The sequence below is a fragment of the Bicyclus anynana genome, chromosome 11 (assembly GCF_947172395.1).
Source record: "Bicyclus anynana chromosome 11, ilBicAnyn1.1, whole genome shotgun sequence".
Lineage (NCBI taxonomy): Eukaryota > Metazoa > Arthropoda > Insecta > Lepidoptera > Nymphalidae > Bicyclus > Bicyclus anynana.
The window spans coordinates 7,005,557-7,019,293 of NC_069093.1; positions in this window are offsets into that span (position 1 = coordinate 7,005,557).

Below are 13,737 nucleotides of genomic sequence, written 5' to 3' on the forward strand. Positions count from 1 at the left end.
TCAACCTTATCTTACTGTTAGTTCTCTTGATAGATGATTTACGAGACAATGTTATAAGTACGTTGAATAAAAAAAATACTCGAACAAAACCACGGGACATAGTTATTAATAAAAAAAATGGGACCACCTTGGAATTAAACCATTTAAAACAAAAAAGAGTTTTCAAAATCATTTTTTAAATGACGGAATTATCGCTGGACATAAACAATAAATAAACATACATACATCCGAACATAGAACCTCTTTCTTTTTGGAAGTCGGTTAAAAATTTGCTATCAATCAGTAACACACACCAAGTCAATGATAATAACCACATTAAATAAACGTATTTTAGCATATTCTCATAGCATATGCAAAGTAGGCTACGCAAAGTAAATAACTTCGGTTATTTTCGTAAAAGGGGCGTTTGCTTTTTAGCGAAACCGGTTCTATAATAGCCCAGCCTAAGCTCAGTATGAAGAGCTTAATATGGTAATTCGATGAGCGTTTGACTCTGTCTTGATAACAAGCGAGAGGTGATTACCCTGAGCACATTTCCACTATCATTGAAATAAATAGTCTAAAACATTACCCTCCTTCTGACGCAGTCGGGTAATCATACCCTTATTTATTACTTGAATTAATATTTATGCATTATACATACATTTTAATGACAAAAGCCCGTGATAATTACACCTTTGGCATTTTATAGACGCTAAAATCATTGTAGCTTTGAGAGGTAGGTAAAGGTCTAGACCCTCAAATTGTCAAGCGTAACTTTTACATTTTCTTTATGAGAAATTAAAGATTGGAAAACTTAACTATCTATAATGATGGATACAATATTATTTCATATCATCATAATCATCATATCAGACGATGGACGTCCACTGCAGGACATAGGCCTTTTGTAGGGACTTCCAAACATCACGATACTGAGCCACCTGCATCCAGCGAATGCCTGCGACTCGCTTGATGTTGTCAGTCCGTCTGGTGGGGGGTCGACCAATACAGCGCTGTCTAGTGCGAGGTCGCCATTCTAGCACCTTGGGACCCTAACGTCCATCAACTCTTCGAGCTATGCCCCCGCCCATTGCCACTTCAGCTTCGCGACACGTTGAGGTATGTCGGTTACTTTGGTTCTACTGCGGATATCCTCATTACTGATTCTATCACGCGGAGATACTTCTAAGCTCGGTCCATCGCCCGCTGTGTGACTATGAGCCTTTAAAATACACTAACCATTTTTTTTTTTTTTAAATAAATAAATAAATATACTTAAACAATACACATCACTATCTAGCCCCAATGTAAGCATACAGAGTAGCTTGTGTTATGGATGCTAAGATAGTTGATATTATAATATTAATATACAATTATATACTGCATATAAATACTTATATAATGTATAAATACACACAGACACTGGAAAACACCCATGCTCATCACACAAATATTTTCCAGTTGTGGGAATCGAACCCACGACCGTGGATGCAGAAAGCAGGGTCACTACCCACTGCGCCACGCGGCCGTCATATGCCATTATTATAAGGAATTCAAAAAGTATTTATTGAGTTAGATAATGTAATAAAAAATAAACAATTCCACGGAATTGCGATATAGCAAATATATTAGTATGAGTTTTGTACCGCACACAACAATTTGCACACAACTGCAAAACAAAACCGCAATTAAATTTTGTGGTCCGTTTGAAAAGCAGAGCGGAATTTTGCGTTATCACAAAATGTCGATGTCGGTTATGTTAGAAATACTAAACAAATTAACATAATATAAGTTGTATATGTATATTCCCTACAACTGAATTGGGTCTAAATTGAAAATGAAAGGTAAAGGTAATAATACTTGTTGAAATCTCAGGAACTACTGGTCCGATTTGAAAAATTCTTTCAGTGTTAGATAGCCCATTTATCGAGGAAGGCTATAGGCTATATTTTATCTTATATCGTATTCATACGGGGAACAGGAACCACGTGGGTAAAACCGCGCGGCGTCAGCTAGTATAATATATAGCCTTTCTTGACAAATGGGCTATCTAACAGAAGAATTTTTCAAATCGGATTAGTAGTTCCTGAGATTAACGCGTTCAATCAAACAAACAAACAAACTCTTCAGCTTTATAATATTAGTATAGATATTATCCCCCTATTCCTTCGGAACGGGAACCATGCAGGTGAAACCGGGCGGCGTCAACTCGCTCGTTATAATATTATATAATCGATCGTATATTATAATAATAATAAAGAATAAACTATGTCCATATATAAGAGACATACTGGCCTATTCACTAATTTTGTTATTCACTACCTATTAAAATAAATATCAAATCGACGAAAAAACATCATCTACTTACTGTATGATAACCACGAAGGAGGCACCGGATGACATTTGTCACATAGAATCTTAACTTCGTATGTGCCTAGTAACATACGTCATTCATCACGAAATCTCGAAAAGCGCTTGATGAAGCTGAAATTTGGCAGGGAGGTATTTAATAGTTAGTAGGTATCCACTAATAACGGATTTTGCGATAGGGCCGGAATAACGAGGTCTAAGGGCGAACGAAGTCACGGCCGTTCGCTAGTTATTAATAACATACATAAATTGAAAATACCTCAAAACAATTGAACTGGGTTGTATAAACATTGATTCGGCACGTCATCAGATGCGGTATGCGGATTTTAGATTTGAACAAAGTTTCCCAGTTTCCGAATCTGTCAGCAAAGCTGTTTATTGTTGAGCTATCTTGGGTTTGTACACATATTGAAATAATGAGGCTCGATGCGATTGTTATTGCCTCTGTTTCCTACAGTGTGACTGTGTTTTACTGTGTGTACTAGTTATGCCATACATCGCAGGATATTGTCCTGTCATATTATTTAATATAACAATATTATATGATAATATTATGATATTATGAGCAAATTGTGTTGTGTGGCATAATGCTGTAATAAAGATTTTTTCTTTCTTTCTTTCTTCTTTCTTTCTTTTTTTTTTGTTTCCTGTGTTCTGCTTCAGTAGTCCTAGTCAACGATATGTGTTGAAGAAAAATACCAAAATAGTGCTATTATTAACCGACTTCAAAAAAGGAGGAGGTAATCAATTCGTCGGAATCTTTTTTTTTTATGTATGTTCACCGATTACTCGAAGACGCTTAATCCTTGAGAATAGATTTGAAAAAATTTGAAAAAAGTAGTTCCCGTTCTAGTGAGCAAAGGGGAATTAAATATAGCTAATGGAACTCATAAATGACGTGGCTTTCTAGTGGTAAAAGAACTTTAAAATCGATGTAGTAGTTACGGAGATTATCCCCTACAACAAACTTTACCTGTTATCTATACTAATATTATAAAGCTGAAGAGTTTGTTTGTTTGTTTGATTGAACGCGCTAATCTGAGGAACTACTGGACCGATTTGAAAAATTCTTTCAGTGTTAGATAGCCTATTTATCGAGGAAGGCTATAGGCTATATGTTATCCCCGTATTCCTACGGAAACGAGAACCACGCGAGTGAAACCGCACGGCGTCAGCTAGTTAATAATAAGTAGTTAATACCTACTAAAATATTCAATATTAAACTGGTTTCATACTACATAGGCTTGTTTAATCGATTTTGACCATGATATTCTGATAAAACGACAAGGTATTATAAATAGCAAGAAGGCCACATTGTGTGATAAAATTACATAATATGTAAATGCCGTTTTTATTATATATATAAAATAAAAAAAATCGGTTGTCTGTAAAGTCGGTTTACTGACGATAGTTGAAAGTGACAACGTCATAAGAAAATACTAATTCCAGTCGAAATGTTCGCTTTTCTATAATCTATACTATAATATTATAAAGCTGAAGAGTTTGTTTGTTTGTTTGATTGAACGCGCTAATCTCAGGAAATACAGGTCCGATTTGAAAAATTCTTTCAGTGCTAGATAGCGCATTTATCGAGGAAGGCTATAGGCTATATATTATCCCCGCAATATCCCCGTGAATACTTTATATACGTTTAATAATCTTCATACACCAGAATATACTTTATTTCTTGTAAAAAAAGTTGACAACCCTACAGCGAGAGAACGACGCATGACGTCATATTTTTTCGGATCGGCCGGCTCCATCGAATTATAAGACGTTGTCACGTCAAAATGCTATAAAAAATTCTGTTAACTTATAAATATGTAGATATTTTTTATATTTACAGTGCTATAAAACTAATCAATCATAAACTACTATGATGGTACTATGTACTATGATGGTATGTCTGTGATAGATATATCATCTATCATAGAGATATAATAAGTAGACCATTTCGTATCGTCTGTGACCTTATTGCGTCACAGCGTACCTAATCGTAAAAATAAAGTGACGACAAATTAGGTTAATATATTCAAATTATTATATTCATTACACATATTATATTATATTTATATTCATTAATGTAATACATAATTATTTAAATAATATAATATCATCTAAACTTATAATAAAACTAGTCGATCAAATTCTGTAAGTGCATTAATTTACAATTTCAGTGATATAGATATTTTGAAAATTTTTGTCGGGGGGCATTATATAATCGATACTGAAGCTAAAAATATTTAATAATAATAATAATAAAATTCTTTATTTAGCTGAGTACATACAACTGAGAAAAAAAACAGATACAAATTAAGTAAACAAAAAATTTAAAAATGGACTGCACACCATCCGATAAGAATCTGCAGAGTGTAGATTCCTGGTGTGCGGTCTCTTCGTACATGCCACTTATTTTAACTTATAAAACTAATAATAAAGTTACTTTAGCTAAAAAGGTTACTGCCTCAGCATAATGCTGCAGTGTTTGCTGCAGCGCTGGTATTTTGTTGATGTCTGTCTGTTTGTCCGTGTTTTTTTTGTTATTTGGGCATCACGCTGAAACTACTGAATGAATTCAAATAAAACTTCTGCTCGGTTTGAGACTATAATATGGAAAAGGTTATAGGATACTTTTTATTGCGGCATTAAAATAAGAAGTGGTTGAAATAGGGGTTGAAAGTTTGTAGGGTTAATCCTTCATTTTTAGAGTTACAGTTTTAAAAATGTGTTCATAAATCATAAAAAAATACGAAATATATAAAGGCTTGAAAGTTTACATTGATTTCCACGCGGACGAAGTCGCGGGCGTCCGCTAGTAATAATATATAGAATCTACAGTTATTTGGACGATTGAAACGTATGATTTCACTAAAAATGAAATAAAAGTATTTAAAAAAAATCAACCGACTTCAAAAACATAAACCGTACCGACTAAACTAAAAAGCGGAAAATAACACCATATTATGTACCATTAAGTATCATATTACCTACTGATCAGTTTGAAGGCGGTGCTAAACCGGTGTCGTATTGATTTAAGCCTTTTCGGAAAGAACACTGAAAATCTAAATCTTTATGATAATCTTACATGGTTTGAATTTTATTATGATCGGGTAAATCATCGGGTTAGCACCGCTTTCAAAGTAATCAGTTAGTTGTAGTAGTTAGGATAATGCTAATGGAACATTTGAGATTGCAACTACGAGTATCTTGGTACTTAATAAAAAATTGAACTAAGGTGTTATTTTTCTCTTTATAATATAGTCGGTACGTTTTATGTTTTTAAATCGGTTGGATCTTTTTACATATTTTTTTCAATTATGTAAATGAAGCCGAATTTTGCAAGAAATAAAAACAAGATCAACGAGTTCAGTAGGTATAAATATGATGTAACAATCCCTTTAAATATTACAAAATACGGAAAGTAGGAAATGGGCACAAAATCTTGTCTCGCTCTACTTTAATCTTAATCTTTATCTCCCGCCATACTGACGCCAAAATGCTTCAATCATATTGAATCCACCTACGTTAATATCAGTGGCGTAGCGTGCCTTGAAGGGGCCCTGTATCAAATTCAAAAATTCAAAATTCATTTATTTCAAGTAGGCTGAGTTTACAATCACTTTTGGTACGTCAGTCGACTATTGTAAAGATTCTACCACCGGTCCGGAAGGCAGATTCTGCTGAGAAAAAACTGGCAAGAAACTCAACATTTGCTCTTTTAAAAAAAATCATACAATATTATAAAATACAATTGATGACAACATTACAATTTCGTTTAGTTTTACGTCCTGTGTGAAGGTGGAAGCTGATCCAACGGCCTCCGAGCATCTTTATCATTAAGTAATTCATCAATAGTGTAGTAACCTCGACAAAGTAAATGTTTTTAACACATTGCTTAAAGCTATGCATTGGCAGGTCCATCACAGTCATCAAAATTATTTGGGGGGCCAAATAGGTACAAATGAAGGGTAAAGATTTCTCACAAAAGAAACAAAAATGCTGGCTTGAAGTAATATATGTTAGTGACTTATCCTATTTAGGATATTTTTAACTTTTGAGCGCATGCTAATAATATATAACCCGGAAAAAAAGATTGCTTTTTTGTCATTTTCTTCTGAATTTAAACTCTACAGGCAGTGTTTTGTTTTTTTTTTTTTATGGAAAGCACCAGGTTAAGTTAGATGGTAGATTACATTCTTTTTTCACGCGTAAGGGGCCTGTAGTCCGGGGACCCCGTATCATTGATACGGCGGTAGCTACGCCCCTGGTTAAAATCAATTCTCACACGAGATTTTACGAATAATTTATTATCTTGTTCTATTATGTTACTATGGCCGATTTCTCTAACGCGTGATTTAATACTTTACGACACTTATTTTATGTCGCAATGTTTTTACTTCTTGATAATTTGCAAAGTACGTCAACAATTTTTTTTATCTTTTGTCTTGTTATGTAAATAAAATGTGTACGAAAAATCGGAACAGACAGGCGGAGTTATTTTATTTCTCATGATCTTATCATGAGAAAGAAAATAACTCCGCCTGTCTGTTTTACTCCCAAAGAATACCAAACCCAAATTGATTAATTCTTCAATATTGGCTAAGCGGTTTTGGTTTTTGGTTGAAAAATCAATCTATCAATCCATCGATTGTTCGGTCAATCATTCAATATTTTTTGTGCAAATATACATATAGATTACATTTTAGAAAAGGACATTCAACTCCGTTATGTCTTTTAAGAAATTAAATATTCACGTGTCTCACACGGTGAAGGAGTAAGTCATGAGGAAACCTGCATACCAGAGAATTTTCTTAATTCTCTGCGTGTGTAAAGTCTGCCTATTCGCATTAGGTCAGCGTGAGAGTGATTGTGAGAGGTCAGCGTGGGAGACTCCTCTCATTCTGAGAGTCTCCTCTCAGAATGAGAGGAGACTCTAGCTCAGCAGTGAGCCGAATGTAGGTTGTTTATGATGATGATGATGTCTCTTTAAATAGACTCTAAGTAGATGAATATAGGATGAAAGTTTAGCCTATCGTTACTTAAGTTAGTTATGAAATATGATGATCGTCGGCCTTCGTGGCGCAGTGGTATGCGCGGTGGATTTATCGGAGGTCATGGGTTCGATTCCCGGCTGGGCCGGCAAAGACCACCAAGCTATTTAGCGTTCCGGAACGTTGTGTAGAAACCGAAAAGGATGTGGATTGTCATCCTCCTCCTAACAAGCTTGTCCGCTCCCATCTTAGATTGCATCTTCACTTACTTGGGTGAGATTGTTGTTAAGGGCTATATTTTTTTTATAAAAAAAGAATCTGTTGTCCATGTGAACATAATCGTGAGAAACAACAATGTAGTTGATAATACTTGTTTATTTTATAGTTGCCGACGCAGCTCAATATAGCCCGGAAAGCGTCATTAGCATTACTCGTGACTAAGCTACTTAGATTGGTTTGGACTAAGAGACTGTCAGGGCCAGACATTCCACATTAAAAAAACATGGAAAACTTTGTCAGTTCGTGCTCCTATCATAGGTAACTTCGGTAGGCAAGTATGGTAGCTTTGAGATCTAATAATTTTCAAGAGTTCAGGCTTCAATTGTCAAGTACAAATGTAGTTTTTTTATATTTTATACGGATTATCATGAGAAATCATGTCCCCATGACATTTAACTTTGTAGGAATCTCTCAGGGGACTCTTAAAATGTGATTTTTAACAGTGATTTTCAATAGGGTTGCCTGGAAGGTAAGTGAATGGCGATTGAAGACATAATTTTATCATACTCACCTCAAATACGCTATACACTTTGGTGATACACACATATCATCATATTATACAGGATTTATTTCGGAGAGTGCGCTCTTCTCTTCCCTCTTCACCTTTTTTACCACAGAACAGCTTAGCATCGCAGAGATCTGCATCCATACGTAGTTGATGTCCCTTGGACGTGTACGAAGCGTTTCGGTTCTTCGTTTCTTTTCCGCACTGCGAAGTTATGGAATTCCCTTCCAGTTTCCATTTTCCCTACCACTTACAACATGGGTATATTCAAGTCAAGAGTGAATAGGCATCTTCTAGGTTCCGTTCCACTATAGGCTGCATCATTGCTTATTGTCAAGCATGATTGCAGCCAAGCGCTCGTCTATATAATGTAAAAAAAATATATATAGAAGATCCGGACCCTTTCAATCTGATACCTCTTAAGGCCAATAAAGTCTTAACCCAAAATGACCAATTTACTTACCTATAGTAGGAGCATAAGCTGACAATCTTTATTTTATAAAATGCGGAAGGTCTGGCGGTCTCACGCTCGCGTTCTAGTTAGTTAATATACAGTTTTTATCTCACTTGTTATTCAAAATTGGGCCACGCACAAGGTCATGTGAAAAAATATCACTCATTAACAACGTTGACCTATCACCTTTTATGAAATGTTGTGCAAGCTAACAATTAAAACAATTTAGAATTACAGATAATGTTCAATGTATTCTCATACTTTGTACATTATCTGTGTTATTCTTAATAAAATTATTAGTTTTCACAATTATTAGAAGAGAATTATTTAAATATAATCATAATGTATTTAATCACTAGTAGACGCCGCGCGGTTTTATCCGCGTGGTTCCCGTTCCTGTAGGAATACGGGGATTACATATAGCTTATAACCTTCCACGATAAATGGGCTATCTATAAAAATTTTAATAAAAAAAATTAAACCGACTTCCAACTCAAAAAATAACTTTAATTTAAAAGCAAAAAATAACATCCTACCTATGTGCTACCTTCTGATCAGTTTGAAGGCGGTGCCAAGCTAGTGATGTTTTAATTAAATACGTTTAAACTACAAAATTTCTGTGGTTATTCCAGAAACAGCTTTTCGTCTTCATCACCAGACCCTTAATACAGTCGCAATCCATCTAGGTGGAAAGTTCTCATCAATACAAATTTATCAAGTCCAAACACAAGGTAGCTACTGTGAACCGTCGAGGAGTTCTCTTCACTGTCCATCGTCTTCATCATCAGACCCTTAATATAGTCACAATCCATCTAGGTGGTAACTTCTCATCAATATAAATTTATCAAGTCCAAACACAAGGTAGCTACTGTGAACCGTCGAGGAGTTCTCTTCACTGTCCCTCGTCTTCATCACCAGACCCTTAATACAGTCACAACCCATATAGGTGGAAAGTACTCATCAATACAAATTAATCAAGCCCAAACAAAAGGTGACTGCTGTAAATCCTTGACGAGTTCCATCGTCTGTGTTTCGACTCCATCATCAGACCAACTCCAAACCTTCATAAAGTTGTAGTGGTTTAAAATACCTTATGGAAACACTAACAAACGTACTAGCCGTCTCTACAACTTTCGAAAGTTCCCCTCAATTTCTCCAGGATGCCATCATCAAATCCTGACATGAAAAAAATGGGACCACCCTGGAAGTAAACCCTACAAAATAAAAAAAGAATTTTCAAAATCGGTCCATAATTGACGGAATTATCGCTGGACATACATAAAAAAAAAAAAAAAAACATACATACAGCCGAACGTAGAACCTCCTCCTTTTTGGAAGTCGGTTAAAAACTAAAAGACTTTTTCAAATCGGACTAGTAGTTCCTGAGATTAGCGCGTTCAAACAAACAAACTCTTTAGCTTTATAATATTTGTATAGATACCTAATAATAGGGAATCAAACCCAGGACCGTCTGTTGACAACCAGAGAGGTCATCAATAGTTTATTTACATCTATACTAATATTATAAAGCTGAAGAGATTGTTTGTTTGATTGAACGCGCTAATCTCAGGAACTACTGTTCCGATTTATTCTTTCAGTGTTAGATAGCCCATTTATCGAGGAAGACTATAGGCTATATATTATCCCCGTATTCCTACGGGAACGGGCACCACGCGAGTGAAACCGCGCAGTGGCGGCTAGTTTGTTATAAAACTCGTCGTGGTAGTAAACGATCCATGGAGTACTAGTACTATTAATGCGAAAAGTTGTTTCTATACTTTGCTCATAGTTCTTGTTTACACAGTTTAGGTAAATTTACATAGTATAGACATAAGAGAATAGTATACAGACATAAATAGCCTATGAGGTTATTAAGTGTGTCGTTAAATTGATTGGCATTGATGAATTTTGTGTTCAAAATCAGAAACGGTAAAGCGGTCAGACTCATAACCGAGGGGTGGTGATTCGATCCGCACCTCGTTGGTCTATTGTCGTACCCACTCCTACAGTATTTTCCGACTAGTTGGAGGGGAATGGGAATATTGGTCATATCTAAAAAGATATTTCGTTGGAAGGAAGTTCCTAATCGCGCGTTGCGAAAAAAATTAAGACCAAAAAGTTGTAACGACACTTTTTACTCGACTACGTAAGAAGGAGGGTAATGTTTTTGCTATAGTTAGTTTAAGTGTAGTTGTATACAGTTGTAATATAAATAATATAAAATACTTGTAGTAACTTTGTATAATTAGTAGATACAACAAACAAACCGCGATGACTTAATGTCAGGGATCCGTAGAACACATTTTACAACTCATTACTATCAAGTTAATTTTTTGTGAGAAGCTTCATCTCGGTGAGACTATCAACTTTTTATTTACAAAAATTCCTGATTCTCGTAGCTAACTGAGTTACCAGGAAATACAAATTTCTGAGCGTCGTAACGAGATAATGTACCACGCAATTTGTAGGACATTGTGGCTGTTAAGTTGTATAACTATTAATTAAGCAACAGTAAAAAAGACATTTGGTTAGTAACCATTTTTGGTAAACTACTCTCCTCCTTGTACCAATAACGAGGTTATTAAAATATAATACTAACCAGTCACTGTGTAATACAATTTGCTTGTTACAATACCTCGTTCTGACGCTCAGAATTTTTTTTTTCCTCGTAACTCAGTTACCTAAAAGAATCAAGAATTTTTGTTAATAAAAAAGTTGATCGTCTCATCGAGATGAAGCTACTCACGAAAAATTAACTTGAAAAAAATGTTCTACAGATCCCAGGCAATTAGTCTCACAAATGCAATAATCTCAAGTGACTGGATTAGCAATAAGCTGTCGCCGGCGCCGCGTCTTACGCGACACGCTTACGCAATCCACTGCTCGTGGAACTTCTCGCCTCGTGGAATCCTATATGTTTACTGTGTTTTAAATTACTCGAGACTCCAGTATTCCATTATGCATTTAAACTCAACAGTTCTCTGACGCTTCAAAAGGAAATGTCTGGTTGAGAAAATACAATTTTAATATTTTTAACTTCATAATATTGTCATCATTGATATTAATATGATCCCGACTGAATTGTTTTTGAGGTGGAACATCTATAGCCGCACTTAAAACCGATTTCTGGCGTAGCGACGCATGCCGTGGCGACGCGTCGCCACGCTATATGATGGTATATTATATACAGCCTATATGCAGTAGTGTGTACGGTGTGGCGACGCGTCGCCATGTGCAATCGACTGTGCGATTCTCTCTACGCCCTATTAGAACAAATGGTTAAAAAATATTTTATCTGATCCTCGTGTTACTGTTCGTTCTATAGCTGATAAAGTAAAGATTTCAATAGGGGCCCTCTAGATGTAAAGTTCTCATCAATATAAATAAATCAATCCCAATTACAACAAAGCTACTGTAAACCGTTGAGGAGCTTCCTCTGCTGTCCTTCGTCTCTATCATCAGACCCCTAATGACAGTTACAACACACCTAGATGTAAAATTCTCATTAATACGAATTAAGCAAGCCCAATCACAAGATAGCTACTGTAAACCGTCGAGGAGTTCCATTACCTGTCCTTCGTATTCATCATCAGACCTCTAATGACAGTCACAACCTATTCAGGTGGCAAGTCCTCATCAATACAATTGGTTAAGAAATGACGAAGTTCTGAGGTAACAAACATTAAAAAAATATAAATGAAAAAAAAAAACATACGCAATCAATTGAGAACCTCCTCTTTGTTGAAGTCGGTTAAAAACACGCGAGACGGATGATTCCATAAATGACGGAATTATCGCTGGACATACATGAAAAAAAAACATACATACAGCCAAACGTAGAACCTCCTCATTTTTGGAAGTCGATTACCAATAGAGATTTTCTTTTCAAGAAATTCTTAGTCACAGCAATGATTTGGAAAGTTACATCTTCGAACATTGGAGAGTACATTAAACCCTCAGTCCCGGTTATTATCATTAACATCTGATTGTGTTCTATAGAGCCTACACCCCAAGTTCCACCCTCTACAATAAACAAGAGAAGGTCTCTGCCCTGTGCCCATTATAAAATAAATAGTCTGATGATTATGAATAAAATAAAAAAATATATAATTAAAACATCCTACTAATATTATAAACGCAAAAGTTTGTATACTATAGATAATATATACTTACATCACTACATAACCCCAAGTAGGCGTATAACCTGTGTTATAGGTATTAAGATAGCGGATTTTTATCATATACACTTTTAAACTGCATATAAATACTTGTACAATGTATAAATACACCCAGACACAAGAAAACACAATGCTCATCACACAAATATTTTCCATTTGTGGGAATCGAACCCACGGCCGGGGATGCAGAGAATAGGGTCAATACCCACTGTGCCACGCGGCCGTCATAGATGGATGTTTAGGAGATCATTCACGCTCCATACATTTCTGGGCTCTTTTTGAAAGTGCCGGCCCCGGCGCGCACGACTTCATACCCGCGCAGTCCTTCCCCTCCCGTCGCCCGCATATCATGGGAGTGTCATCAACGAACTTGCCAAGCTATAATATCTAACACTTTTTATGTCGAAGAAATCCATGGAATTTGTCTAAAACTGAATTCCACGCATCATTGTCAACCCATATTCGGCTCACTGATGAGCTCGAGTCTCCTCTCAGAATGAGAGGGATTAGGCCAATACGCTGGCCCAATGCGGAATGGCAGACTTCACATACGCATAGAATTAAGAAAATTCTCTGGTATGCAGGTTTCCTCACGATGTTTTCTTTCACCTTTGCGACACGTGACATTTCATTTCTTAAAATGCACACAACTGAAAAGTTGGAGGTGCATGCTCCGGACCGGATTCGAACCCACACCCTCCGGAATCAGAGGCAGAGGTTATATCCACTGGGCTGTCACAGCTCTACAACATGTAAATAAACTTAAATACACTGTAATTCCCTAACGTAAATAATCAATGTGAATAACTAATTATTCACATCAAGGCTAATCCAGGCATTTGTATTCAGTACAGAACGCGTGTGCCTCATTACAAGTCTTTATCTAACTGGTAACTGCTCATAGCACTCACACAGTTGATATTGATGTCAATGTTTATTCGTCTTAGTAACAGTGTAATAAGGCGTATCTGAAATAAT